The sequence below is a fragment of the Phyllostomus discolor genome, chromosome X, assembly GCF_004126475.2.
Source record: "Phyllostomus discolor isolate MPI-MPIP mPhyDis1 chromosome X, mPhyDis1.pri.v3, whole genome shotgun sequence".
Lineage (NCBI taxonomy): Eukaryota > Metazoa > Chordata > Mammalia > Chiroptera > Phyllostomidae > Phyllostomus > Phyllostomus discolor.
In genome coordinates this window covers 77,828,388-77,834,387 of record NC_050198.1, presented here as the reverse complement: position 1 = coordinate 77,834,387, position 6,000 = coordinate 77,828,388, and positions in this window count along the sequence as shown.

The window sequence follows — 6,000 nt, the reverse complement described above, 5'->3', positions numbered from 1 at the left end:
ATCTCAGGATTTACCCTGGTTTAATTTGAATTAAATATGGTAAATAGGATGGCATCAGATAGGGGAATGTTAGCTAGATACCCCCTGTGCTGCTGTGAGTTACCTAGCAATAATTTGCTTGCTATGTGTGTTCAGGTTTTCTTTTGCCTGTAAATCACCTACTCTCACTTCTGAAATCTAAGACCCTCTTCTCCCCATTTTCTCCTTTGTCCAAAATGTCATATATACCCAGTGCTGCCTCACTGTCTTTGGAATTTCTCACGCTTATGTGAATTTCCATACTCCAGTATTAAAATCTGATTTCCTCCTGTTAATCTGTCTTTCGAGTATTAGCCCAGCTAGAAGAACTTAGAAGGTGTTACATTTTTTCATCCCAATGAAAAGTATTACATTTTTTCATCTTTATGAATGATTCCTGGAACAACTTTAGTTTGGGGAATTGTGAATCTTACTCCTGCCACCTTAGTATATTGCTCCCAGGAAGTTATTATTTTTCCACCGTCTTACAGTTTCTCCAAATACATATACAAAATAGATTTAAGCCAAAGACCAAGGGTGACCCTTATGCTGGTTCATAGAGCTTATTCTTTGTAGTTTCCTTCTCTCCAGAATTCTACCCTACAACTTCTAGCCACTGTGGCCTCTCCAACTTTCAATCACGATCTCCACAGTCTTGTAAGAATTTTGGGGCATGTTTGGCTTCCCCCAATCTGTGTCATAGTCTGGAGTTATTGCTAGGCTGAAAGCTCAAGTAATTGCATGTCACAACTTGCTTACTTCCCTTTTCTCAGGGCCCACTATCCTGTGAGGCCTGTTTCCTTATGCTTGTTTCCTAACACCTGTGATGACTGTTTTCCAGTGTTTTATATACTTGTCTAGCTCTCAAGTTAATACAAATTCAAAGAGGATGTGAGACCCTGTTACTCCCTCATGGCTGTAAACAGACATAATTTTATAATCTCATTGTAAAATCAGCCACCACCCTGGGAGATAGCATGTATTTTCTACTTGCACTTTGATTATAGAACAATTGAGCCCCAGGTAGGATAAGTAACTTGTTTAAGATCACATAGGTAACAAATTGTGGAGTACAGTTTAAAAATCAGTCTAGAGGTTGTGTTCCTAACCAAATTAGTTATTCTACTATTTCAGTTTTCTGAACAAATTACAAATTTAGTTATCTGGTATCCATTAGACATCTAGCAGAATAGTGAAAGTAATTCAACTTTTCCTGGTATACTAAATATTCATATATCAAACTGAATAAAATTATTGTTATGTCACTATCTAAAAGTAAACAGGAAATTTCAACGTGCTCTTGAAAATTTGAAGGTAAGCATCATTCTTTCCAAACTGTAAACACTCAATCATTAATTCATCTAATAAAGATGTGTTGATTTTGACACTGTTCTAGTTTTTCAGGACAATATACTTATAGAAAGAGACTTTTCAATAATAATTTAATGAGCTAGCTAAAAAAACAACAACCTCCAAATCACTTAGTTATTTCTTGAAGAGTCTAAAGCAAATGAGATTATAGGCAGTTGTAAGGTATAAACCAGGACTAAATTATCTTTGTAATCTCCCAGACATCTAGCTCATTCCCTAACAGGAACTTTGTAAATATTAAATTTAATTAAAAAGCAGTTAAGGAAGAATTTTACTTTTCAATGCATAATTTGTCTCTATTCCTTAGACTTGCCTAGAAAACCAAGGTGGCTTCCTTTTATCTCAAAAAAGCAGCAGTTGTTATTTTTAAAATGATAAGTCATGACATATTACATCTGACATTTTTCTGAGTGACTATTTTACTTAAGCAGTAAATATTTAATAGCAAAGAAGATTGTATATGAATATCCAAGACTTCTGTTATTATGTTTTTCACCTCCACATTTTCCATTCAGTGTACTTCATTCTCTGGAAACATACTCATTTTTTTCTCAAATGTTCATTTATGCACATTTTCTTGGTTAATCTCATTTTAGAACTTCATGATTACTTAATTTTGCTCAATTCTAAAATAACAATTTACTGTTTGTGAGTTATTGATAATAGAATAAATGCAATTTCTCTAATTGGTTGCAATAATTAAACCATAATAAAGGTTAGAAATTGCATAGGCTTCTTCTTTTCTAGTGTGATTATAGAATTTTTTAAAACTCAGAATTCAGTCAGTTTTCACAATGTGACTGAATTAGAAAAAGACTGAATGTTGCGGAGGAATTGTTCTTTTCAGGATCGTAGTTAATATTATACTATTATTATTGTATACTATTAATTCCTTGTTAATAGAATGATATTGAACTAAGTAAAAGTTATACTTTGTTATTTTTTTAAAAATGGATGATATTTTGAAATTTATCCCTTAGATATGTTTAATGATAGTAAGTGATTAATGGAAACAAAATGAATAATGTAGGGAAATACATCGATCCATAATTTGACATCACATTCACAGCATTTTAGAGTTTAAAAGGAACTGTCTACTTCAAACCCCAATTTATATTCAAAGTATCTGCTGTTCAGAGATTAAGAGATTTATCCAAAGTAATATGTAATTAGTCAGTCAGGACTTCTGATTCACAGTTCAGGATATTTCCATCAATCAATACTGAGTGTTTTCTTTGCCATTAGCTACTCACTCATAAGATGTCAAAATCTCTTTCAAGCCTTTAGAAAATGTGTGCGATTAACCTGCTCTGCTAGGGTGAGAAACAGGTTCTCACACAGGGGTTTATACCTCATTGGCATTTTCCCATGGGGCTCCAAAGTACACTTGAATAAAGTAAGGAAGCAGAAAAGATAAGAGATTGAAGAAAGTAGAACCATAAGTACTGTTAGTGAGAAAGGGCTACTTGAAACACCTAGTAACAGGTTCATACGAACTGGTGAAACAAGATAAAAAAGAATGAATCAAGCTGTCAGAAAATGGATTGATAATTTTTTAATTGAGCTGATACTGATGGGAAATGACAAAGTGTATCCACTTCCAATTAAAAACCCAGATACATTCTGACATATTTTTATCACAGTCTGCTATTATTTACTTCATATAATATTGTAACCACATGAAACAACTCTTACAAGAAATATAGTGTTTGAAAATGTACCTATTATAATGAAAAATCTCTGGCTCTCAATAAGGAATTTTTTTCTGTTTACTTGTTTTGTTTATTTTATTTTGCTTAAATTAATCAGATTCATTGGAAACATTATTTTAAAAAGGACCAATTCAATATTTCCCAACACTGTGTCACAGACCAAAGAAGCATTGTATGTTTCTAATTATCATTCTTGGAATCAGAAGGACCAAAAAACACAAATCAAAAATTCCTGATATAAAAGTTATTGTCAAATACTGCCCTAAAATTTTCTCCAGACCACAAAGAGACAAGTTGACACATTCCAAGCTACAGAGCACATGTACAAACCAAAATTAATTGAGTACATCCATCATATTTTTGAAATTCTGAACTCTTTCATTTTTAAAATAAAGTATCTAGTCAAGAAAGTATAGCTTAATATCATCCCAAGAAAGCACTATTCTTTCTTGAACCTTAAATATTGTCTTGTATCACATAAATGTAGAATAATCTTTACCTTATTTGTCTTCAAATACATTATGATTAAAAAATAGCCATTAGCCCTGACTGGTGTGGCTCAGTGGATAGGGCGTCATTCTGCAAACTGAAAATTAAAAAAAGGACATATTTCATATAAGCATTTCTAATATCTATTCTACTCTCTGGTATTCCAAAAAGGACACTGACCATAATCTAACCATTTCTTGATAACTCAAGATGAGCATTAAGATCATTACACTATGTAAGACTAAAACTCATGACTATCTTATTAGTTATGCTATTCCTTTTCTTAAAGTCACATTTTGAGGTTTTACTTTTCCTGCCACCAGTATAAGTGGCTTTAACCATTTCCTCCAGTTTCTTCCTGGTTCATTACTTCTAATCCTTTCTGAGCCAGGAAGCCAGATGATCAATTTGTATGTTAAAGTAAAGTCACTACTCTCTGATTGAGAAAAATGCATAGTTCAAGGCTAGGAGTTTTCAGACTATTATAAGGACTCAAAACTTTAACTTTACTTCTTAGATTGTGTCTGTGTTCTTGAGGGCTTAGGTTTTATTTTAATTTTCTTTGAATATTAATGTGAGATATCCTGATACATGTATGTGTTAAACAGTTGTATTTAAATCAAAGCAAATCTGGCACTCAAAAAGATTGCTCATTTGAGAAAATTTACATTGTAAAAGCCAACAGTTAAACTTTGGGGGGGGGAGTGTAATAGTGATTTGTTCCCATCAGAAAATAGAATTATCCTTCAAGGTTGAATGGATATAATTGGCCATCATATAACTCACTTGACAAATAGTGCCTTCAGGCAGTGTGGCTGTAATAATTGTTCAATTACATACTTTTGGTTTTCAAATGACCAAAGCCATTATTATGCATCACATTAATAGATATACAGGCATAATTTAAGCACATGGATAAAATGTTTTTTTGGGGGGAGATGAATTTAGCTTTGAAATTAAGCTGTAATGTAATTACCTGTAATTTTTAGCAATTATAATTTAATTCCCTCTAATCTAATAATGGTGATTATACTTAATCAAATAATTTTAACAAATGCAATCTCTGTTATCAAATTGAAATGCAAGAAGACTGTTCCTTTTTGAATTTAATAAAACTGGTAAAAAGTATTTGTTTTTGCTAAAATAAAAGTTGTATATTTCAACAATATACCACCTAGGATTTGAAATGTGTTTACTGTGTCTGGGAGAGTCTGAGTACAGAGAAGTTCAAAGTACTTGAATTATTGGTATTCATATAATCTCCCTTTATTGACCACAATACTGTATTTCTACAAAAATAATGTTTATTATGCTTGAGGAGCTTTATCTTATGTAGCCCAACAGAAGAGTAACACATCAGGAGACATTTTAAATTCAAAAGGGGGATGGTTTGCCACAGTTATCATAAGCCTAAATCTATGACATATTTACTTTTATACATGTGACATTCCAAATTCATTTATTTATGGAAATGATCAATTTAAAAACCTCACAGTATATTACAAAATTATAACAGAGAATCATAAACAGGCTAAAACAAAATTGGAACAGAGGCAGGAAACTAAACAAAGGTAATAATCAGTAGCTTCTTAACAAGGGAAAGGCTTTATTATCTGAGGATTTCAAAACACTAAGGTCAACTTTATTCTTTTTTTAAATCAAAGTGAAATGTGAATGCTATCTTGAAAATCACATTTAATACATTATTTGACTCAAATTTCAAAAGAATTTCAGTCTTGCTATCTACAAAAGAAAGAAAAAGTTTTATAGTCGAGTGTTTAGTTTAAACATTGGAAAAAAGTATTTCTGGTTGTAGTTGGAAGGTGAGAGACATAGCAAAAGTCACACTGTAATAATATAAAAAATAAAAATGTAATAACATAATCAATAAAATGTACTTAAAATAAATAAATTTAATAAAAATAAAAATATATCACCAAGTTTTCTACTTCATAATGACTCCTTTTCATTTGTGTCACTTGCATGTGGAGTACCTCCATTTATTGCCCAATTATATTAATACACTGTACATTTTAAATACACTTTAAAGGGACACATGGACAAAAACTAAGGGGGTGGAAATGGGAAGGAGGTGATGAGGGCTGGGGGCAGTGGGCTGGGATGGGAGTAAAGGACAGAAAACTGTACTTGAACAACAATTAAAATAAAAAAAAATCATTTCCTTTTCACTGTCTCACTTGAGATACAGTAATTATTCCTGCTTGCTCTGATTTAAAATTGTGAGATTTGACTGTTTATGAAGCTAGTTTTGTTCAATAGCAAATGTTTCCCACTAAAATGTGGGTAACAGTCATTCAGTTTTAAAAAGAACTCATTTATGACATCCTTGGCAAGTGTTGAGACGGGTGAGTTACAAGATGGAGGAAGGGAGATTCCATTCTCAGAAAGA